This window comes from Entelurus aequoreus, linkage group LG05 (genome assembly GCF_033978785.1).
Source record: "Entelurus aequoreus isolate RoL-2023_Sb linkage group LG05, RoL_Eaeq_v1.1, whole genome shotgun sequence".
Taxonomy (NCBI): domain Eukaryota; kingdom Metazoa; phylum Chordata; class Actinopteri; order Syngnathiformes; family Syngnathidae; genus Entelurus; species Entelurus aequoreus.
Genome location: NC_084735.1, coordinates 73,463,617 through 73,489,606, shown reverse-complemented (window position 1 = coordinate 73,489,606; position 25,990 = coordinate 73,463,617). Strand labels below are relative to the sequence as shown.

Sequence of the window (25,990 nt, the reverse complement as noted above, 5' to 3'; positions counted from 1 at the left end):
TGGCCACAATGGTGTCCCAATATGTCCGCTACAATCCGTGACGTCACGCGCAAACGTCATCATACCGAGACGTTTTCAGCAGAATATTTCGCGGGAAATTTAAAATTGCACTTTACTAATCTAACCCGGCCGTATTGGCATGTGTTGCAATGTTAAGATTTCTTCATTGATATATAAACTATCAGACTGCGTGGTCGGTAGTAGTGGGTTTCAGTAGGCCTTTAAATATACTTGTTAAATAAAACGTCTCCCTTGTTTTTAATGAATACTTAGGTCTACTACGCTAGCCTACTTTATTTTAATGTTGGTCATTATGGTGCTACTTATATAGCCAAGTCTTTTCTGAGGTGGTACTTGGTGGAAAAAGTTAGAGCACCATGTCAATCATTACTGGAAGCACTCAAACGTTCCCGTCATGATGCCCGCTTTCTTTTCAATGCCATTGTCCATCATTTTTTCAATTATTTGTCTGCAGGCTTTAAGGTGACTGTAAGAATGACGATGTGTTCGCCATTTAAAAAAAAAAAAAGACACATAGCTTCCACCTGTGATTGTATTGCTGTGTGCATTTGCATCCCTCTTCCTCCTCCTCCTACATGCTGGATCAGCTCCGCTTGCCTCGTTTCCTCCCGTCTTTCCCATCCCTCCCTCTATTGCTCTCTCTGCCCCCGCATGACCCCCCTCCATTTGTTAGTCTGATAAAAAAAATTTTTTTTGCAGAAACAATGTTCTCGCCATTCCTCATCACCCAAAATAGACTGGGCCTATTAAAAAGAGCACATGCCCGTGGACTTCTGCCAAGACTAAGTACTTGAGCAAAAACATTTCAAAGAAATATATCATAATTGAAAGGTGTTCGCCATGATTTCATATTTTTTGGTGACAAAGGAATGACACAACTGGCACAAGAGTAAGCACTACATCAAAGAATGCCCGGAGTGACACCTCTCACGTCAAATACACAATCTTCGCAGCCTGCGTCCAGTACGATGAGATGACAAAACATTATATCTAGCATTGATGTTATTTGAACACTGATACAGTTTGCAGTTAAATAAAGGACGAGTGACCATCCCAGTAAACAAACTAAAGACTTTATAAACAAGTTGTGACAACGTTCACGTCACATCGCCTGCTGCAAAACACCAAATAGTTTTCTCCTTCGCTGCATACTTTTAGTGTGGGGACAAGTGTCTCCAATATTGTCCACACCAGTCTCCATCTAAACAGAGCAGTGCGCTCTTATACGCACGACGGGAAGCGAGGGAAAATGACGTTAAACCAAGTGCTTGGCTTTTGGGGGAAATCGCCGCAGGAAAGTCGGTGTCGTTGGTCCGCCATGCGCCTGACTTCGTTTTGCCGAAAATGCATTAATAAATTACGGTTTTTCGGTAATTCAAAATTTAAACGGTATTACTAACCGTTATCGTAAATTATCATTATACCGTTTACTGTTGCATCCCTCGTCCATTAACAAGTAAAAAATCAAGGGCGGTCAAGGCATGTTCTTGCCGCAAATGTTGGTCAATTTTTGGGGCATTACAGCGAAAGATGAGGGCGGTCGCGGCAGTTGCTGCGGCTGCCGTGGTCAAATTTGAGCCCTGTATTTGCATCTCCTCCCACTATTGTGGGCGTTCTGATGTTCAGCATATATTCTGCATATTCATGAAGACAGATGCGCTAAATGGGTCGCGTTCCTTATTCTGCTCACTAAAGAGACACAATCCTCTCTGTGCACAGGTTTAGTAGATCGGCTTTGCATGTGCTCACTCCTACCCACTTCTCCAAAGTGGGCTGGCTCAAGGTGGAGGACAGAGTAAAAGAACTTGCACTGAGCCTAGTCTATAAAATCCGCTAAACCTCCCTGATACCGAAGTACATGTCAAACTACTTCCTTAACGTAAATGACCGCCATAACCACAACACTAGGGGGAGCTCCACTAACCACGTTAAACCCAGATTCCGAACTAACAAAGGTCTTAACTCATTCTCTTTCTATGCCACATCAATATGGAATGCACTCCCAACAGGTGTAAAAGAAAGGGCATCTCTATCCTCCTTCAAAACCGCACTAAAAGAACACCTCCAGGCAACTACAACCCTAAACTAACACCCTCCCTTCCACATAATACCTCTTCGGATTGTAAATAATCAAATGTAAATAATCAAATGTAGACACTTTTTCTTATACTTTCTGATTCCCCCCCTCTCCATATCCCACACCCCGGATTGTGAATAATGTAAATAATGTAAATAATTCAATGTATATACTCTGATGATTATCTTGTGTGATGACTGTATTATGATGTTAGTATATATTTGATAGTATATATCTGTATCATGAATCAATTTAAGTGGACCCCGACTTAAACAAGTTGAAAATCTTATTTGGGTGTTACCAATTAGTGGTCAATTGTACGGAATATGTACTTCACTGTGCAATCTACTAATAAAAGGTTCAATCAATCAATCAATCAATGCTATCAAGTTTGCACATGTTTTAGTACAGGCAAAACTTAATCAGATCAGGCCCTAAATCGACATAATCCACAATAAAAATTAGTCAACAGCATTTTGTTTGGCCAATGTATCATTTTACTGTTGACATACTTAGTCACGCTTGCTATACACTGTAAACAGTGTGGCGCAGCTTCTAATGTACTAATCCTTGCCTCCATGGCGGCAAAGAACTACATTTATTTCATGTTTCATTATCACTGGAGGACCATGACAACTAAGCTCATGACACATCCAGCAACTGCGAGGAGGAGGAAACAACAGGCCACGCTAAGTTGCAAATCTTTGGAAAAATCGGTGCTGAGTACACTAGTCTAGCTGGAACCACATCACAGCGGAGAGTCCCCAGCTATGAAGAGGAACTTCGCAGCTGGATTAGTAAGAGTCTAGACAGAACCACAAAAAGTAATTAGTCATACCAAACACTATAAAAATGAGACCCATTACCTCCCTGCTTGGCACTCAGCATCAAGGGTTGGAATTGGGTTGTTAAATCACCAAAATGATTCCCGGGCGTGGCCACTGCTGCTGCTCACTGCTCCCCTCACCTACCAGGGGGTGAACAAGGGGATGGGTCGAATGCAGAGGACACATTTCACCACACCTAGTGTGTGTGTAACAATCATTGGTACTTTAACTTTAACTTTAACTTAACACTGAGCGTACATGTCAGAAAACGGGAAATGATGCAATACGTTGCCGTATACGTCAGCTACCAAAGGATGAGCTTTTGTGACTGTTTTGAAATGGATCCAACTGTTTTGAGTTGGATTCTCTGGGTGGCTGGGACCGTACTTTGGCTCCCGCACATACTGGGAGACAAATATATTGTACATACAAACATACATACAGACACACATATACAAAAGTATTCATACATATATACATACATACGTACATTCAATTATACATACTGTAGGTCCTTACGCACATACATACACAAATACAGTGCATACATACACACTCACGGTACATGCATCCCCACGCACATTCACTGTACATGCATATACACATACACATGTACATGTACACTACCGTTCAAAAGTTTGGGGTCACATTGAAATGTCCTTATTTTTGAAGGAAAAGCACTGTACTTTTCAATGAAGGTAACTTTCAACTAGTCTTAACTTTAAAGAAATACACTCTATACATTGCTAATGTGGTAAATGACTATTCTAGCTGCAAATGTCTGGTTTTTGGTGCAATATCTACATAGGTGTATAGAGGCCCATTTCCAGCAACTATCACTCCAGTGTTCTAATGGTACAATGTGTTTGCTCATTGGCTCAGAAGGCTAATTGATGATTAGAAAACCCTTGTGCAATCATGTTCACACATCTGAAAACAGTTTAGCTTGTTACAGAAGCTACAAAACTGACCTTCCTTTGATCAGATTGAGTTTCTGGAGCATCACATTTGTGGGGTCAATTAAACGCTCAAAATGGCCAGAAAAAGAGAACTTTCATCTGAAACTCGACAGTCTATTCTTGTTCTTAGAAATGAAGGCTATTCCATAAAATTGTTTGGGTGACCCCAAACTTTTGAACGGTAGTGTACATACATACACTCGTGCATATATTCACACTTCATCAAACATATATTACCGGTTTCCCCCACGGCACACTGATAAAACGTAACCTATTGTTACTATAACAAGCTACAAGGTTAATACAGTTCACTTCTCTTGATTCCCCTCCATTTATCTGCTTTCTTTTGTAATTCAAGTAGGGATGTCCGATAATGGCTTTTTGCCGATATCCGATATGCCGATATCGTCCAACTCTTTAATTACCGATACCGATATCAACCGATACCGATATCAACCGATATATACAGTCGTGGAATTAACACATTATTATGCCTAATTTGGACAACCAGGTATGGTGAAGATAAGGTACTTTTAAAAAAAATTAATCAAATAAAATAAGATTAATAAATTAAAAACATTTACTTGAATAAAAAAGAAAGTAAAACAATATAAAAACAGTTACATAGAAACTAGTAATTAATGAAAATTAGTAAAATTAACTGTTAAAGGTTAGTACTATTAGTGGACCAGCAGCACGCACAATCATGTGTGCTTACGGACTGTATCCTTTGCAGACTGTATTGATATATATTGATATATAATGTAGGAACCAGAATATTAATAACAGAAAGAAACAACCCTTTTGTGTGAATGAGTGTAAATGGGGGAGGGAGGTTTTTTGGGTTGGTGCACTAATTGTAAGTGTATCTTGTGTTTTTTATGTGGATTTAACAAAAAAAAACGATACTGATAATAAAAAAAACGATACCGATAATTTCCGATATTACATTTTAACGCATTTATCGGCCGATAATATCGGCAGACCGATATTATCGGACATCTCTAAATTCAAGTTATCATTACATATATGTATTGTTGCATTTGAAACATTGTATTGTCGATAATAGAGGTAATTACTCACTTCTCTGTGAGCGCTTTGAGTATCTAATAATAGAAAAGCGCTATATAAAATCTAATCCATTATTATTATTATTATTATTATAATTATTGTGATTATTCATTATCAATAGTGCTATTTCTAATAGTACTTGTATTACTCCATTGTAGTGCACTAATGTTCATTGTCATTTCTGTGTTATTAATATTTACTTCACTAACTGCTTCTCTGCTATCAGTTTTCATATAATATTTGTAAATATTGTATTTGCTGATGCTGTTCTGTTGTTGCTGTTGTTGTTGTTGTTGTTGTTGTTGTTGTTGTTGTTGTTGTTGTTGTTGTTGTTGTTGTTGTTGTTGTTGTTGTTGTTCTGTCTTTTTTTCCCTTCTTCTTTCTATGCCCTCCTGTTCCGGCTGTGCCAAACAGTAAATAAATCCATTTAATAAAGTCAAATACAAATAAGACAAGAGAACTATCCAACACTTTTCTTTTGTAAGGTAAATCTGTACAGCAGATATGGGCATTAATAGCCCAATTTTAACATGTCCACATGCATTTTAGAAAGAAACACTTTTAGATAAGAAATACTGTATGAAAATCTCAACAATTGAATGTAATACAAACAACTATTGTAGTTTTGTGAAATAATGTAATAATATTACCTAGACTTAGACAAACACATATTTTTACATAATATTAATTTACTGCCATCTAGTGTAGGGGTGTCAAACTCATTTTAGATCGGGGGCCACGTGGAGAAAAATGTACTCCCAGGTGGGCCGGACTGGTAAAATCACGGCACGATAACTTATAAATAAAGACAACTTCAGATTATTTTATTTGTTTAAAAATAGAACAAGCACATTCTGAAATTGTACTAATCATAATGTTGTTGCTGTTTTTTTTACATTTACATGTTGCGGTTAAAAGTATTCTATTTTTTATTTGTCATTATTTATATTTTCTGAATAAATGATGTGATAATGTTCATCAGTCAACTCATTGGTGTTAATTTTCAATCTATCAAGACAAAAAAAATGATATAAAAATCTAATTACAGGATGTTATTTATGTAGTTTGATCATTTTCCTCGACTGATGTACGAACATCACGTGGTTTATTTTGTACATATGTAGCATCATCTACAAAGATATAAAGAATTGCTATTGCGACATCCAGTGGACACATTTAGAACAGCTGTTTCTTTTATTCAAACATTTCAGGTACATTTTTATACTTAGCAAACTCATCCTGCAAAGCCGGATAAAACCTGTCCGCGGGCCTGATCCAGCCCTCAGGCCGTATGTTTGACACCCCTGATCTAGTGTGTACTTTTAAGTCCGTGCGGTATAAAACGACTTGTTTTAGTTTTTTGTTGGGATAATTATTTTTTTGAGGTTAAGGTTACAAGGAACACTTAGAATATTGTTGTTTGGTTTTTTGGAAAAATCACAAAATGTTATTGAAAGAAAATAGGTGTCAAAACATTGCAACTTTCTGAAAAAGCAGCGCTGCAGCGAATTCAGACATTTTAGGCCGCAACGATCACAAAAAGAGTTTGCAAAATCCTGGAGGGACTGCTTCTTACATTAGACTGAGACATCTGCTCGCTGAACAACATCAAGCTCTCCTCTATGGAACACACGATGATGAAAAAAAAAATATGAAAGACGTGAGGATTGACAAGGAGGGCACATGACAAACTAAAGACATGAAAAGACAAGATTCTTGTTAAAGGAGCAAGGCGAGAGGAGATTCTGCTTATCTGCTGCATTCTTGATCATTTGTGAGGTTAGAACTTGTCTTAACCCATGCATGCGTGCGTCAATCACCTTCCCATTTTTAGCTCTGTTGCCCTTTTTTGGAGGTTTTTTTTTTTGGCTTTCTTCACAACTACTAACAGCGAAATAAATGGCTTGTGGCGCCGTCTTCGCTGCTTTTTGTCTGCGTTCAAGTAGCGGAGTTTAACAGGTTTGATGTCATTTCGTTTCTTTCTTTTTTGGACGGATAATTGTGCTGTTTGCACCTGCGCCGCTCAGTTCACTGCCAAATGATGGAATTATTCAAAGTGATGAATTTGGCTTGATTGGCTCGCCGGATTAATTGCTCTCACTTCCAGTTCCGCATGAAAGTGTTCATCACACTGAAAAGCCTTGAATGTTTGCACTGATTACGACGTACACTCACGGGACACTTCATTAGGTACGCATGATAAGAGCGCTGTTTTAAAGGCCTACTGAAATGAATTTTTTTTATTTAAACGGGGATAGCAGATCCATTCTATGTGTCATACTTGATCATTTCGCGATATTGCCATATTTTTGCTGAAAGGATTTAGTATAGAACAACGACGATAAAGTTCGCAACTTTTGGTCTCTGATAAAAAAAAAGCCTTGCCCCTACCGGAAGTAGCGTGACGTAGTCAGTTATTCGCCTCCTCATATTTTCCTATTGTTTTCAATGCAGCTAGAGCGATTCGGACCGAGAAAGCGACGATTACCCCATTAATTTGAGCGAGGATGAAAGATTCGTGGATGAGGAACGTTAGAGTGACGGACTAGAATGCAGTACAAGACATATCTTTTTTCGCTCTGACCGTAACTTAGGTACAAGCTGGCTCATTGGATTCCACACTCTCTCCTTTTTCTATTGTGGATCACGGATTTGTATTTTAAACCACCTCGGATACTATATCCTCTTGAAAATGAGAGTCGAGAACGCGAAATGGACATTCACAGTGACTTTTATCCCCACGACAATACATCGGCGAAGCTCTTTAGCTACTGAGCTAACGTGATAGCATCTGGCTCAAATGCAGATAGAAACAAAAGAAATAAATCCCTGACTGGAAGGATAGACAGAAGATCAACAATACTATTAAACCATGGACATGTAACTACACGGTTAATAATTCTCAGCCTGGCAAAGCTTAAAAATGCTGTTGCTAACGACGCCATTGAAGCTAACTTAGCAACCGGACCTCACAGAGCTATGATAAAAACATTAGCGCTCCATCTACAGCCAGCCCTCATCTGCTCATCAACACCCGTGCTCACCTGCGTTCCAGCGATCGACGGCGCGACGAAGGACTTCACCCGATCATCCGTGCGGTTGGCGGCTAGCGTCGGCTAGCACGTCTGCTATCCAAGTAAGTCCTCCTGGTTGTGTTGCTACAGCCAGCCGCTAATACACCGATCCCACCTACAACTTTTTTCTTTGCAGTCTCCATTGTTCATTAAACAAATTGCAAAAGATTCACCAACGCAGATGTCCAGAATACTGTGGAATTATGAGATGAAAACAGAGCTATTTTGTATTGTTTTCAATGGGGTACCGATACTTCTGTTTCACTGGCTACGTCACGCACATACGTCATCATCCAAAGACATTTTCAACCGGAAGTTTAGCGGGAAATTTAAAATTGCACTTTATAAGTTAACCCGGCCGTATTGGCATGTGTTGCAATGTTAAGATTTCATCATTGATATATAAACTATCAGACTGCGTGGTCGGTAGTAGTGGGTTTCAGTAAGCCTTTAAGAATTTTAACCTTATGCTAGGGTTGTACTGTATACCGGTATTAAAGTTAAAGGTAAAGTGCCAATGATAGTCACACACACACACTAGGTGTGGTGAGATTATCCTCTGCTTTTGACCCATCACCCTCAACCCCTGGGAGGGGAGGGGAGCACTGAGCAGCAGCGGTGGCCGTGCCCGAGAATCATTTTGGTGATCCAACCCCCAATTCCAACCCTTGATGCTGAGTGCCAAGCAGGGCGGTAATGGGTCCCATTTGTATAGTCTTTGGTATGACTCACGACCTACCGATCTCAGGGCGGACACTCTAACTACAAGGCCATTGAGTAGGTGGTACTAGTATTAGTGGTATTAGTATAGTACAGCGATACTAATGAAACATATTCGGTACTATACCCCCCCGTCGTCTTGTCATTGCTGGTTTACGAACGTCAAAATGTTAACAAATGCCATTAGTGGATCTACACCTAACATCCACTGTAATGATACCAAGTACAGTAGCGTATCTAATCAAATCAAATCAACTTTATTTATGAAGCACATTTAAAATTTACCACAGGGGTAGCCAAAGTGCTGTATAATGGGCAGGTTAAAAGATAATACGAGTACCGAGCAAACACAACACAACACAAACAGAACATGATAAAAAATAAATAAATAAAATAAAATAAATAAAACATAAAAACAGGTTCACAGCAGGTGTATTATGGGACGCCATTGCAGGATGGATATCACTCAGTGTTAAAAGCCATGGAATAAAAGTATGTTTTAAGAGAGATTTAAAAACAGGAAGAGAGAAGGCTTGTCTAACACTCAGAGGTAGGTCGTTCCAGAGCTTGGTAGCAGCAGCGGCGAAAGCTCTGTCACCTCTAAGCTTCAGCCTTGTGTCAGGGACCGTTAGTAGCAGCTGATCGACTGATCTTAGGGATCGGGTGGGGCAGTAAGGCTGAAGGAGGTCGGAGAGATATGTTGGCGCGAGGTTGTTTAGACATTTAAAAACAAATAAAAGGAGTTTAAAGTTGATTCGGTAACGCACAGGAAGCCAGTGAAGGGACGCTAATATAGGGGTGACGTGATCACGTCTGCGCGTCTGTGTTAGCAGACGAGCAGCAGAGTTCTGCACGAGCTGCAGCCGGACGAGGGAGGCCTTGCTAATGCCAGCTGGCTAATGGTAGTCGATACTACTATGATTTCGTCGATATTTTTTGGCATCACAACATCTTCTTTCGTTTAAAAAAAAATGTATATTACGTTTATAAACTCAGGAAATATGTCCTTGGACACATGAGGACTTTGAATATGACGACTTCGTATCTGATTGATACCCAAATTTGTGGTATCATCCAAAACTAATCTAAAGTATCAAACAACAGAAGAATAAGTGATTATTAAATTTTAACAGAAGTGTAGATAGAACATGTTAAAAGAGAAAGTAAGCAGATATTAACAGTAAATGTATGAGGATCCGGTGCCTGGATCATAGATTGTTTGCATTTTCGATTCACTTGTGTTTTCAACACCTTTGAGTTTGTGTGTTTCAGTTGCCATGACGGCATATTACTCTCACCTGCCTCTGGTTAGTGTTCGGGACGCTCACCTGTTCCCGGGCACTAATCAGAGAGCTATTTAATCCATCCTCTGGCCTCACTCAGCCTGGTGGTTTTGTTTGCTCCCATGCAACAAAGTTACGTTTTCGTTTACACTCCTAATTTGTATTTTTTACTAGCATCTTTTGGCTATCCTTTCTTGTTTTCCGTGCCGTGAGCGCCGCGCAGCATATTTTTGTCTGCATCTAGAATAAATCATTCTTCTCACCTGCAAGCCGCATCCTGACGTTCCTCTGCATCTTGAAAAGACGACCTTCAGCATCACAATGCCACGACAATGTAACAAAATTAACAAGTAGATTAATATTTAATTTTCTACCACTTGTCTTTAATAATATTGACAATATAATAGAATGGAAAATGACACAATATGTTACTGCATACGTCAGCAGACTAAATTAGGAGCCTTTGTTTGCTTACTTACTAACAAAAGACAAGTTGTCTTGTATGTTCACTATTTTATTTAAGGACAAACTTGCAATAAGAAACATATGTTTAATGTACCATAAGATTTTTTGTCAAAATAAAGCCAATAATGCCATTTTTTGTGGTCCCCTTTATTTAGAAAAGTACCGAAAAATATAGAAATAATTTTGGTACCGGTACCGGTACCAAAATATTGGTATCGGGACAACATTACCTTATACGAATACTCAGTTTCCCATTAATTGATATCTTAACTAGTTTACTTCTTTAATTGTAAATAGAATGTTTATTAAAAATCATTAATACAAACTCAATTTAATGATGTACATATACAGTAGCTACACAAGGGACAATAAATACATGTTTATAGTTTTTCAGTGGTCAACTCCTACCACTGTTTGATGCTCCAGTTTTTTACATGTGGTTGTTTTTTTTTTTATTGCAATAACAATTAATTTGCTAAAAAGCTACCAAAAAAAGAATATTATATTGTTCAGACATACAGAGGCAATACAACTACAATATTAGTGCGTTGCGATTGGTAACAACTATATTTGTTAACTAAAAATGCATGCTCTTTGCATCAATTTTAAACATTATATCCATAGAAAAAAAATACAGTAAAAATAATGGAATGATTGCAATATGAAATATTATTAATGATATATTGTCATGACCTGTTGCTTGGGTCAATTTCTTGGTTTATGTTTAGTAGTATTCTACCTATATTTAAGACTAGTTTCGTTCCTAGCGCCACTTTGCTCCTTTTGTTTACATTCCGTTGCTCGGAGCCTTTAACTCACACCTGCCTCTCATAATGATTAGCCTCCCCACCTTTTGTAAGGCTAATCATCCTTATTTATACATTGTTTCAAATGTTTTTATTTAATTTGTTTGGTTTTAATGTTTAATACATTTTAAATGATTCAATATTAACACCAATGTTATCAAATGGTTCTTTGCTCACATGTTTTTATGCAATAATTGTTTGTGTGGACCTCTGAGCGGACCCAAACCCAGAACCGCCAATCCGGGTCACGGCACCAATTGTTGGAATATATCCAGTTTATTTTGGTAAAGAGTCAAAGGTCTAGTCAATTGGAATATTAAACAAAGCGTATTAAAAACTGGTCAAAGGGTAAACATTACAGCATTGGCCTCAATATTGCTACCTATCTATCTAGTCCGGGGGTTGGCTCTAGGGCTCTTTAGCGCCGCCCTAGTGGCTCCCTAGAGCTTTTTCAAAATAGTACAAAAATGGATAAAGATGGGGTGGAGGAAATACATTTTTGTTGTAATATGGTTTCTGAAAGGTAAACATGACACAAACCTTCCAAATTTTTAAATCCCACTGTTTAATATGTTTGTGTTTATACTTCACTGGTGAGAGTATTTGGCGAGCACCGTTTTGTCCTACTAATTTTGGCAGTCCTTGAACTCACCGTAGTTGTGTGGAGTGTGACACAACAGTTTGTTTACATGTAAAACTTTCTCCGACGCTGCCAAAGAAAGACGCGTTTTATGCCACTCTTTCTTTGTCTCATTTTGTCCACCAAATGTTTTATGCTGTGCGTGAATGCACATAGGTGAGCACTGTTGATACTATTGAGTTGTGTGGAGTGCTAATCAAGCATATTTGGTCAGTGCATGACTGCAAGCTAATCGATGCTAACATGCTATTTAGGCTAGCTGTATGTACATATTGCATCATTATGCCTCTTTGTAGGTATATTTGAGTTCATTTAATTTCCTTTACTTATGTCCTCTGTGTATTTAATCAATATTTGCATGTGTCATGACACATTATCTGTATGTAATATTGGCTGCATTTCTCATAGTTGTTTGTGTGCCATGTTGTTCCAGACCACAGCAAACGTTACCCATCTTGCAAAGATTGTAATTAAAGAATTAGAAGATGACAGCCTGCCGTTTCTTTAACTTGGACACAGACATCTATACCTTTGGCCATTCTAAACCAGTAATTTCCAGGAATTATCTCACCCTCTGAGAAGCCTGCGTTTTACTAATGTTTTCCAATGTTGTAAAAATGTGCAGGATAAATATTACATTTCAACATTTCTGTCAACAAAGATTTGCGTCAGCCTGTGATTTTGATAGTAGGCTCTTACAGCTAATATTGACATTTCAAGACTTATATAAGAAGTTTCATTTTTTGTGGCTCCAGACAGATGTATTTTTTGTATTTTTGGTCCAATGTGGCTCTTTCAACATTTTGGGTTGCCGACCCCTGATCTAGTCAGTCAATATACCGAACGAGCCTCTGCAAGAGTGAGCCTCGAAAGAAACAAAACATTAACATATTGTACATAATATCAATTGAATTTGTTATAAATCATGTTTTCACAAATTACAAAAATTGTCATATGTTCAAAAAAGAAATGCCATTTTGTTGTCCAGGTTTGAAATAATTATATTTGATTATGCATTTTTAAAAGACTCAGAAAGTGCCCTCTAAAGTGTTAGGTAAAAGTAGGTCAAGTTAAAAAGAAAGTACAACTTTATTTCTAGGAGTTTTAGGACTTTTTTTCTTCTTGATTGTTAGTTTAAAGGGGATCTTGCGCATAAACCCCCCCCCCCAAAAAAAACAGACGACCCAAGCCTCTCTTTGGTTTGAGTCTGACACGGAGATGCTAATTGCTCTCCTTTCTCTCTCATTCTCTCTATCTTTCTCTCTATTAGTGTGAGTGTGATGACAACAGCCGTCATCACAGGGGATTGGAACGAACGCATAGATGATGATGATGATGATGATGATGGTTTTAGGGAGTCAGAATGACAGAGTTTATGTGGTAAAAGAAAAGTAAGGAAAGTTTTGATCAGTGTGAATAGGAAAGATCAGACTGAGACGTTTTTTTAATGTTTTGTCCCTCCATGTAGCCACAGAAGAGCATTAACATATCCTTATATATAGCCATTTTGGGACTGTGATGTCCATATTGGAGAAAACAGGGACCTCCATGTCAGGGTTTACCGAAAACCCACACATACTGATCTGTCACATTGTGTTGGTGACGAACCCCAAGATGCAGAGATGGCGGGAAAACATGATTTAATGTCCAAAAATATAAAGAAAAAACACAAACCAAGAACTAGGAACAGGAAACAGGATGCCAGGGAAACAGGAACTGGAAGACGAGGAACAAAAAGACAGCAAGCTACAAACAGCTACAGAATATAGCTTACCGCTACCGCATCCAGCTACACTGACATCAACAAGTAGAAATGACAATAATCCAGCACAGACTGGATGGGAAGGCAGGTTCAAATAGCAGCTGGCTGATTGACACCAGGTGTGGCCCGGTGCCAATCAGCCACAGTTGAGGGGAAAAAGCACTCAGGGAGACAATCAAGAAATAACCAAAATAAGAGTGCTGACAGGAACTAAAGACAGGAAACAAAGACAAACGCAGAGGAAAAACTAAAACATAGCCAAACTGTCAGGGACAAGCCTGACACTGATCAATACTTACTTTTTTTTACTCACAACACCCACTGTAAGAGCAAACTGGGCGTTATCAGAACCATTTTAATTGTTGGTTAGGCGGCTCGCAGCTAACTGTGTATCTACTGTATTCATATGGACCTCATTCATCATGGTTTAGCTGACACATGAAACGTGACAAATTGGGAGGATGCACTATCCACTTTAGCCGCCGGACGGCAGTAGACTGTTGAAAATCTCAAAATGTGTTTTGTGGCAATCCCAAGCGTTTTACCACAGCACCAGTTGCAATGTAGAGTGGGGCTTTCCATCATTTTTAGCAGACAGCATTGCAAAATGATGAACCTCTCCTCTTCATCTTACACAAGATCAAGCCAGGAATGAGGCTATATGAATCCCTTCTCTACTATAAGTCCTCCTTTGCGGCAAATTGTCTACATTTCTTACAAGTAATATTATCACTGGATGACAAGGCTAAACATGTTACACAACGCAGTTGACAAGAAGGCATGCTTATCGCTACTGCTAACTGCTAAACTAGCTTGAAACAACACCAGACATAAATGGATAGTAAAGTTTAAAAAGTAGATGGAACCCTGTAGAGCAGGGGTCACCAACGCGGTGCCCGCGGGCACCAGGTAGCCCGTAAGGACCAGATGAGTAGCCCGCTGGCCTGTTCTAAAAGTAGCTCAAATAGCAGCACTTACCAGTGAGCCGCCTCTATTTTTTAAATTGTATTTATTTACTAGCAAGCTGGTCTCGCTTTGCTCGACATTTTTAATTCTAAGAAAGACAAAACTCTAATAGAATTTGAAAATCCAAGAAAATATTTTAAAGACTTGGTCTTCACTAACTGACAAAGAAACAGATAAGAGATTTGGTGTCCAGTTCAAAGTGTGACATGATTTATTTAAAAATTTGAGAATTGACTTTTGTATTTTACATGAGTTATTATTTGTACAAACATGGTGCAAAGTAATTCATGATTTGTTAAAAAATGTTAGTGGCTAGCTAGTTAAAATGGAATATTGTGATTTCACAAGATTGTCTTAGAAGTGATCATTTGAAAATGTTAAATTTGAAAAATGTGCACTTAGAGAAAATATAAAAATAAAGTGTTGCATATTGATATTTATCGGTTTCTATATAAATTTATTGTGAGAAATCATTAAGATGATCAGTGTTTCCACAAAGATAAATATCATTAATTATTAATAATAACATAGAGTTAAAGGTAAATTGAGCAAATTGGCTATTTCTGGCAATTTATTTAAGTGTGTATCAAACTGGTAGCCCTTCGCATTAATCAGTACCCAAGAAGTAGCTCTTGGTTTCAAAAAGGTTGGTGACCCCTGGTGTAGAGAAAGAGCCTAGGCATTTGAGGGAAGCCCTCAAAACCTGTGGTTACCCCAGCTGGTTGTTTGTGAAAGGTGCATCCAATTCCACAAATAACAACATAGTGGATGAGGAGGAAGACGCATGCAAAAATATTGTCATGTATTAATCAGGTCTATCTTAGAAACTCAGAAGATTTTTTTTAACCAACACAACATCCCAGTACACTTCAAACCAGGCAACACCCTGAGACAGAGACTAGTGCATCCTAAAGACCGGACACCCCACACCCACAAAACAATCTGGTGTATGTTATCCTATGTAATGATGAATGCACTGATTGATATATTGGAGAAACAAAACAAACACTAAGCCAGTGGGGCTCTGCAGAGACGAGAAATGGCACTCCTTTGAAAACAAAAATGTACAGATTCTGGACAGGGAGGACGGATGGTACGAAAGAGGAGTGAGGTAGGCCATCTATGTCAAGGTTGAAAAACCATCCCTGAACAGAGGAAGTGGTCTGCGACACCACCTGTCTCCCACATACAACACCGTCCTTTCAACCATTCCTAAAAGACTCGGCAACTTAGCCTCCAACAAATAACAGGAGTTACAAAACATTCTGGTGCCAGAAGGTGGCCAGAATGCCATGTATGCCATTTATTTACAACTGAATGGAATGCTTATGCGGGGGATTCGGACTATTTTGGACTGGTAGTAGTCGATCTACAGAGATCGTTCTGCCACACAATACCTCAATGCTAACGGGGGGAAATTACACAGTAGGGTTGCTCGTTTGCATCAAAGCAGTTGTAAGGGGAAAACCATCCTTGCCCAGGCACACTCTCCTGGTTTTGGAGAATAAATATTTGTAGTTTTGGCACCAGCCGCTCAACTAGATCTGACCAATCTAAGTCCAAGACTAGATCTGACCAATTTAAGTCTATGAGCATGAACTGATGACACCTACTGAGGTATTGGCACCAGCTGCTAGACTAGATCTGACCAATCTAAGTCTAAGACTAGACCTGACCAATCTAAGTCTATGAGCATGAACTGCCAGACCCACTCGACATCCATTGCTTTCGGTCTCCCCTAGACGGGGGGGGTTACCCACATATGCGGTCCTCTCCAAGGTTTCTCATAGTCATTCACATCGACGTCCCACTGGGGTGAGTTTTCCTTGCCCTTATGTGGGCTCTGTACCGAGGATGTCGTTGTGGCCTGTGCAGCCCTTTGAGACACTTGTGATTTAGGGCTATATAAATAAACATTGATTGATTGATTGATGAACTGATGAAGTCTACTTGGATGAGAGGCAAAACGTCTTCTCAGACAAACCAAACAGTCCAGTTGTGATCGATTGAATGCCCTGAGATTTCAATGACCTGGATGAATGACTACATTCATAGACATCCTAAAAAGCTCTTTATATGATGCAGTGCCTTTCTACACCACTACAATCTACGATTAACAGCTCTAGAACAGTGGTTCTCAAACTTTTTTCACCAAGTACCACCTTAGAAAACACGTGACTCTCCAAATACCACCGTGATGACCAATAGGGGTGTCAAAAATGTTTTATGTTTAAATGAATTGCATTTTTTTTTTGTAATGATTCTTAATCAATTCGGGAAAAAAAAAAATTAATGCCCCCACAAAATGTTTCTTTGTAATTTTTATTTTTTTTAATCTGTCCTGTCCAGCCGCTCAGAAAAATCATATTGTTAATGTAAATGCTCATATTTGCTGTACAGATTTATTTTTAAAAAATCTATTTTTTTATTTGACTTTATTAAATGTTTGGGTATAATTTTATTGAACAAAAATAGTTTTCTTTTATGTAATGTAAAAATGTATCACAGCTGTTTCATGGAGGAATGTATTTAATCAAAGAACTGGCACCCAATGTAATTAAAAAAGTATTGATTTTGAAACGACAATCGTTTTGAATTGAGAATTGATTCTGAATCAAATTGTTACCCCCAAGAAATAAATTGAATCGTATGGTGGTAAAATATTCACAGCACTAATGAGCAACATTAAAAAAACAGTAACGTAATAGGCCCAAGTATTTATTAAAAACAAGACAGAGGTTTTATTTAACAAGTATAATTAATATTTTTGGTCACTGCAACATTACACACAATGCAGACACATCATTAACAATGATACTCCATATACAGTACATATTAACAGAATTCTTTACTGTACCACTAGATTGTGTACCACTACCATGAATTGATTTACGTGGAACCCGACTTCAATAAGTTGAAAAACTTATTCGGGTGTTACCATTTAGTGGTCAATTGTACGGAATATGTACTGTACTGTGCAACCTACTAATAAAAGTTTCAATTTTCATTTTTTCATTTCATTTATTTATTTATTTCAGGCAATGACATACAAAAGTACAAAGTTGACAACACATAATAATATAAATTAATATAGTGCAAAAAGTAATGTGTAGTATGTAATGCATGATTGCCCAGTTTTGCCTGAAAGGGAGTGGGAAGAAGATAATTTATTTAATCCCACCCCCTTGTTCTCCATTCAGTGATTATTCACATGAGTTCACTGTTACTTCTTTTTAAGGATTATAATACAGATGTTGTATCATAGTGGCATTACCACAGGTAACAATAATTTGTATCAACAATGTAGGAATAATGATTATACCAACAATGGTAATAGACAAAATGCCAACAATGGTAATAGACAACATAGCAATAATGGTAAGGAAACATTGAGCATATGTTAACACTTTGAAACAGAGTACAACAGCAGGTCAAATTAAAGACCCTCATCTCTATATTTGAACCAGACCCCATGTTTGTATAATAGTTTAAATCGATTAATAGTTTGGCATTGCTTGTGTTGTAAGTCCAGTTTGTTCCATAGTTTTATTTATCAATCAATCAATCAAATTGAGCCTGTACCAGTTTAAGAATAAATGCTCTTTAACGTTGTCATTATTCACATAAAGGCAGCGTCTTTGCATTGATTTCTTCAGGTGTACCTAATTTTGTGGCATGTTCAAAATCAACATCAACAACATCCCTGATGTCATCATTTTAACCATTCCTCTTTTTTTCCCTTTACAAACCAATGGATTTAATTTCCTACTCCCTAACATCTTCTCCATGAACACATTATGAAATGATTTTGATTTTTAAGCTCAAACAAGCAACTATTGTGCATATTTATAACATTTTCCCCATAGGAAATCATGTAAACTGAAATAATCTATTTTAGTATCACACTGAGGCCATCATAACACCGTTTTAAAGTGATAAATGACTGTTACAAGTGTACACAGAAATTAACAAATATTAATACCATTTTACTAAACTCTTCCTGCCAACCTATTGTTGATTTGGCCAAATTGTACTGAGCAGCCTGGACAGAGAAATGACCGACAGTGTGACTAATTGTGTACATTTACCTTTGCACGTTTGGTAGATTCCCTTCTTTTCTAACATGAATTACCATTATTGACTACTTATTGATGACTAAGCTGTATTACGTCGCCGTGCTAACCGTTATATCGCAAATGGCTTTCCAAGTTTTGTGGTTGACGTCATATCTCGATTTGTTCTACGCAGCTTTCAAAGCTCCACCAAAAAAAAATCAGCAAAAATGTTGGCAACATTTTTGAGACGGTTCTCTCGAAGTAAGGCCGATAGAAATCATGTTTTTAAAAAAAAATTGCAGTTGTGGCTGTAGGCAACCTTCTGATGTATTTTTCTTTCATTAACTACATCTGCTTTTAAAATGTTGCTACTCAGGTGTCATGATACACTTGCAGTACTTCTGTTTAAAATGAACTCAGCAATGCTAAAACTAAGTCTGTGCCAGTCGACCGGCCACCGGTTATTGGCCATTTTCCGTGAATAAATATATGATCGGCCAATGCCAACTAATGTCTTTCAATGCCGATCATTAGTAGAGTGTTGAAAATCTTTGTGGCAATTCCAACCATTTTACCACAGCACCAGTTGCAATGTAGAGTGGCGCTTTCCATTATTTTTAGCAGACTGCATTGCAAAACTATTAACCCCTCCTTCATCTCACATAAGATCAAGTCAGGAATGAGGCCATATTAATCCTTCCTCTATTGTAAGTCCTCCATCGTGGCAAATGATCTATATTTCTTACAATTAATAGTATCACTGGATGACAACGCTAAACATGTTACACAACGCAGTTGACAAGAAGGCATGTTAGCAACTGCTAACTGTTTAACTGTCTTGAAACAACACAAGAAATAAATGTATACTAAAGTTTAAAAAGTAGATGGAACCGCGTAAGAACAGAAAGTAAGCAGCTACTAAAAGGAAATTCACAAGTCGATAATAAGAATAATTGGTCAGCAGTGGTGTCAATACCAAGGGTATAGCATTAGTATATGATTGGTTTATGTTCACAAAATATTTGTTTTTTTGTTTTTGTTAATGTTAACAAACCCAGGCAATAATTCCCTGGACACAAGACTTAAAATGATTTAAATGAGTTGTAGATGGTAGTTTTGGCTCAAACAATTATGTGTAATAAAAGAGAATAAGGAATTAATTTAAAGTAGTTTAATTTGTGTTGATATTGTTGAATTGTCAATAGCGCTTGCCACAAATACATTTAAATGTTCACAGTTAATGAATGTGATCGGTACATCACTAATGGAGGGTAGGCAGCATAAAACCCTGATCTAGCGAAAACCAACCCAATGTACACTACCGTTCAAAAGTTTGGGGTCACATTGAAATGTCCTTATTTTTGAAGGAAAAGCACTGTACTTTTCAATGAAGATAACTTTAAACTAGTCTTAACTTTAAAGAAATACATTCTACACATTTCTAATGTGTTAAATGACTATTCTAGCTGCAAATGTCAGGTTTTTGGTGCAATATCTACATAGGTGTATAGAGGCCCATTTCCAGCAACTATCACTCCAGTGTTCTAATGGTAAAATGTGTTTGCTCATTGGCTCAGAAGGCTAATTGATGATTAGAAAACCCTTGTGCAATCATGTTCACACATCTGAAAACAGTTTAGCTCGTTACAGAAGCTACAAAACTGACCTTCCTTTGAGCAGATTGAGTTTCTGGAGCATCACATTTGTGGGGTCAATTAAATGCTCAAAATGGCCAGAAAAAGAGAACTTTCATCTGAAACTCGACAGTCTATTCTTGTTCTTAGAAATGAAAGCTATTCCACAAAGTTGTTTGGGTGACCCCAAACTTTTGAACAGTAGTGTAGGTCAATACATGCTAAGCTAAACAAAATAACCACATCTAAGCTTTGTGTAATGGATGACAACTCAAATTAGTGTAAAATAGTGTTGAGTATTTGTTTTAACAATATGCCGATGGCCAATAAAAAAGGAGCTGCAGGCCGAAAATGGCCCCCTGGCCGCACATTATGGTATTAAATGAAAGCGAGTCTCCACGCTAACCATTGTTTGTTTTGTCAACAAGGTGAATCCAGTCCATTCTCATGCATTTCTTCTTTTATTACACACCAAACGACCGTAGCTCTCTTTCATCCTTTGCATATTTGCAACCAGCGCGAGTCTAATAAAAAACAGATGGCAAAGCACGTCGATAATTCAAATGAAAATGCTGCAAAATTAGCTTTCCATCCGGTAAGTATTGATTCTGCAAAAAAAAATAAAAAAAACAAAAAATGGGGCTCATTTTTCATGGGAAAGGACTTTAATATCAAGCAATTCCTCTCGGACTCGATGTGATGATACGGGGGCCTGGAGATTTGCGGTGAGTTATTACGTTTAAAGCTCATACTGTACGGTCCTACACGCTTTGTCTAATACAATAAATTGAAAACAAAAGAAGCTCTTTTCCATATTGACTTCTGTGTGCAGCGTTCCTCTATTGCACTGATTCTCAAACTGTGGTAGGTGTACCACTCGTGGTAGTACACAAGCGCCATCTAGTGGTACGCCAAAGATTTGATTCATTATTTATGCAACTTTTGCTGAAATCAGTCCAAAAATTACTTTCTTATGCGGAGACTTCAACATTGACCGCTTGAACCCTAAAAAACAAAACCCCATGGATGACTTTATTAACACAATGTACAGGTATATCCTAAAATCACAAGGCCAAGCAGAATCTCAGGACGCAGCGTCACAATTATTGATAATGTTTTTACTAAGGATTTTGATAATAATACAAGTAGCCTGCTAATATCCAACATCAGTGATCATCTGCCAGTTTTCATAATCTATGACGGAAACTACGAGAAGAGGATCATTGATGACAGAAAGACATTTTGAAGATTATGTACAGAACAAAGTATGTCAGCTTTCAAGAATGATCTGAGAAATCAAAGTTTGGACGATGTCTACAGTGAAAATTATGTAGATGATGCATATGGTATTTTTTTTTAATATCTTTGAGATGCTTTATGACAAACACTGTCCATTAGAGATGTGCGGTTTGCGGACACAACCGCGGAGTCCGCGGATAATCCGCGAATAATCCGCGGGTCGGGCGGATGCATGACGAAAAAAATAGATTTTAAATAGATTCGGGCGGGTGGCGGTTGAACCAATTCGGAAATATATATACATAGTTAAATGTTGTTACCCACATACGAAAAACGAGCAGCACTCTTTGAAACAGGCAATTATTCATCAGGCACTGCTGCAGCTGCCACGCCAAATTTCTTCCCCCCTACAAAAACCTTCCCCCTCATTTACTTCCGGGGCTGCGTCCAATAAAATCCCAAAGTTGCCGGGGGTCCTTAACCGGCACGCGACTGTCCTGTTTCGCGCCTCTACAAAAAAAAAAACAATAATCGATTTCTTCAGATTCCAGCAGCTGTCAAAGACGAAGTATCCTTCCAGCGACGGGCAGTCAAAGCCGAAGTGCTATCGATCGCTGTCAATGACGTAAGAGGAAACATGACCACGGAAGTAAATGGGTGGAGGGAGGTTTTTGTAGGGGGAAGAAATTTGGCGTGACACAGCACACCACAACACAACACAACAGTAGAAGAAGAAAAAAATAAAAATATGGCAACGCCGGCAGCAAACGTGGTACGCGACAAACTAAAAAAGGGAATACTAAAGACCAGGGAAAAAAAATAACAATAATAGTCAACACTTTCGTAATGGAAATGACAATAATATTATAATAATGATAAATAATATTATCACGCATTAATATCTCTTAGCCTCTAATGCGTGGCACGCATTGAATGTCTCTGCTGCATTGGATCAGTCTCCTTTCTTTAACAGGCAAACGCTTTCTAACCTCACTAATGCCTTGCATCGTCTATATTAGATATATAACAACGGGTGGGTGGCGGGTGGCGGGCGGTTGTGGTTTTGATAAAATGTTAGTTCAGGTCGATGGCGGGTGGATGACGACTTTTGTGATGCGGTTGCGGATGAAATAATTGCCTATCCGCGCATGTCTACTGTCCATTGAAACAACTTAGTAAGAAGCAAAATATTAAATGATCAAACATGGATGACAAAAGGAGTGAAAAATGCTTGCAAAAAGAAGAATACACTATATAGAACATTTACAACACAAAAATCTACAGAAGCAAAATACAAGTACAAAACGTATAAGAACAAGCTAACTAGCATACTATGAACACATAGGAAAGAATATTACCGTCAATTATTAGACCGGAACAAAAACAATATAAGAACGATGTGGGGCATCCTAAATAGCATTACTAAAAATGGTGCTAAGACGGATTATCCTTAATACTTCTTAGATGGAAATGTAAAAAATGACAATATGAAGAAGTAGATGCAAGCTTTAATAAGTACTTTGTGAACATTGGACCATATCTGAAGGAAAAGATTCCAGATCCCGAGTCAGTTGAGGACTTGAATGACATCATAGACAGAAATTCCAACTCTTATGTTCCTCGAAGTTGTGACAAAAAAGGAAATAATCAATATTGTGAAAACATGTAATTTCCAAGACCTCAACTGATTGTAATGTAATTGATAGCGAAATGATAAAAAAAGGTTATTGAAGACGTGTCAGAACTTTTAACATATATCAACAACCTATTGTTCCGTTCTCAAACAATGCCAATAAAAACTATTCTGATTCTGATTCTGATTCTATCATTTCAAACAGGCAAATTCCCAGATAAAATTAAAATAGCAAAAATCGTACCAATTTATAAGACGGGAAACAAACACCACAGACCTGTTTCTCTACTTCCACAATTTTCTAAATTTCTTGAAAAACTATTAAACAACAGATTAGAGGAATTCATAAATAAAAACAAAACACTCACAGACAACCAATACGGATACAGAGCCAACATGTCAACATCAATGGCATTAATCGAAATAACGGAAGAGATAACCAATGCAATAGAGAGCAAAAAATGTGCTGCTGCAGTGTTTATGGATTTAACAAAAGCACTTAACACAATTAATCATAATATTTTAATAACCCAAGAGAAATCAATCAGAAGGTTGGTTTTGAACTAGGTAAGAATCTACTTAACCAACAGGAAGCAATATGTGAAGATAGGCCAACACACTTCTACAGAGCTGAAAAGATATTGTGGCGTACCTCAGGGATCAATACTTGAACCAAAATTGTTCAATCTTTATATAAACGACCTTTGTAAAGTTACAAAGGACTTAAAGTTAGTATTATTTGCAGATGGTACAACTGTGTTTTGTTCAGGAGAGAACACACAGAAGCTAATACAAATAATAACAGAAGAAATGATCAAATTAAAAAGACTAAAATAATGCTATTTGGTAACAGTAGACGAGAAAGTCAAACACAAATACATATAGATGGAGTAATATTGAAAGAGTAAAAGAAAACAAGTTTTTGGGTGTAATAATAAATGATCAAATGAACTGGAAACATCATGTAAAAAATATACAATATAAAATAGCAAGAAACACGTCAATAATGAATAAAGCACAATATTTTCTGGACCAAAAATCACTTCATATTCTCTACTGCTCACTAGTGTTACCATATCTGAGTTATTGTGCAAACAGCTAAAATGATGTACAAAGCAAACTATAACCTGCTACCCAAGAATGTACAACCATTCTTCTCATAAAAAGAGGAGAAATATAACCTTAGAGGAAAATCCAATTTGAAACATTTGTATGCACGTACAACACTTAAAACCTTTAGTTTATCAGTATGTGTAATTAAATTATGGAATAGATCAATTAAGGAAATCAAACAAAGCACCAATATGGTTCATATTAAGAGACTGTTCAAACTACAAGTGTTCACAAAGTACAAAGAAGAACAATTATGATGAACATCTTGAACATTTTTTTTTGGAGATAATGATTATTTATGTATTTATTATTTGTTTACTTACTATGGTATATGATGTATTTATTATTTATTAATTGACTGTTCTGTTACAAACAGAGAACAAGGAAATGGGATAAAATTGCTATGATATGAAAAGGGGTAGGATTAAATAAGATCTGCTTCTTCCTACTCCTTTTCGGACGTGCTGTAATGAAACAACTGGACATATGTGATGCATTACATTGCATCGTATGCATGTTCAAAATAAACTGAAACTGAACTTTATTTAAGGACAGGGTTTAATGTTCCTTTATTCAAACACAGTGTTACTTTTCAAACTGTGTGTACTGTTACAGTGAAAAAAAAAAGAAATATGCTTGTCAAAAAAAACCTTAGCCTTGTTTTTAATGAATACTTACGCCTATTATGCTACTGTAATTTAATGTTGGACATCATGGTGGTATTTGGAGTTTTTTCTGAGGTGGTACTTTGTGAAAAAAGTTTAAGACGGTTGTGTCTGTATCGCTGTTTTCATGGGGTGACTTTTTATTTTTCTGTAACTTAACAGGTTTGTTTAATTAAAGAGAATAGTTCAGAATTATTGTGTTATGTTACCTTGCGTTTCATATTCTGAGGAACAGGTACACGGAATCCAGCCAGGCCTGAACGCATATCAATAGAAGACGGGTTATTCGAATTTCAGGGGAAATCAGCATCAGCATTCATTCGAGGAGGTTAATGCTAACTTGTTGCTCCCTATTAGCTCACGAGATCCCTCGCCTGCTAATCATCTTATTAGCACTGTATATTAATGACGGTGTGAGTCACTCCAATGACTTCCCATGAGGCGTACCAGCTAACAGGTGTTGCTAATACACTGTGCTTTTGAGTACTATAAGATGAAAAGTGTCTGCATTCAAACAACATTTTAACAAAATTTAGGACTACAACCACACCCCCTACTGGTTGAGTTAGGATTAAGGGACTGTGAGGCCGTAAGACAAATAGTAAAATTACAATTGAAAATGAAAGGTCATTTTTTTGGAAAAAAACAATACAAAATCATAGTTTTTTTTCTTGTATCTATAACCTTTGTGTCATTGTTTGACGCTATCCTCATGTTACAAATTGTTCATATAATTCTAACTTTCCTTATGCAATAGTTTGACTTTTGTATGTATTGTCATAGTCGTATTAGTCGTAGTAGTAGTTAACATAGCATAATAACACTTTCTTTGCAAAATTACTTTATTTATTGTAATATTTCGACTTCCTTTCTACTACTTTGAGTAAAACTACAACATTGTTTTCCGTAAATTTATGACTTTATTCTTGTAACACACTTTTCTTGTGTTTCTTTGCATTTTCCTGTATTTTTGGATTTTG

At 37.4% G+C, this 25,990-nt stretch overlaps 1 protein-coding gene across 2 annotated transcripts in view; it reads right to left on the bottom strand.

Annotated features, from left to right (window-relative positions):
• Positions 1-25,990, bottom strand: part of LOC133651019 (polypeptide N-acetylgalactosaminyltransferase 10-like) — a 264,230-nt gene that overhangs the window by 164,515 nt on the left and 73,725 nt on the right. The window lies entirely within an intron of this gene.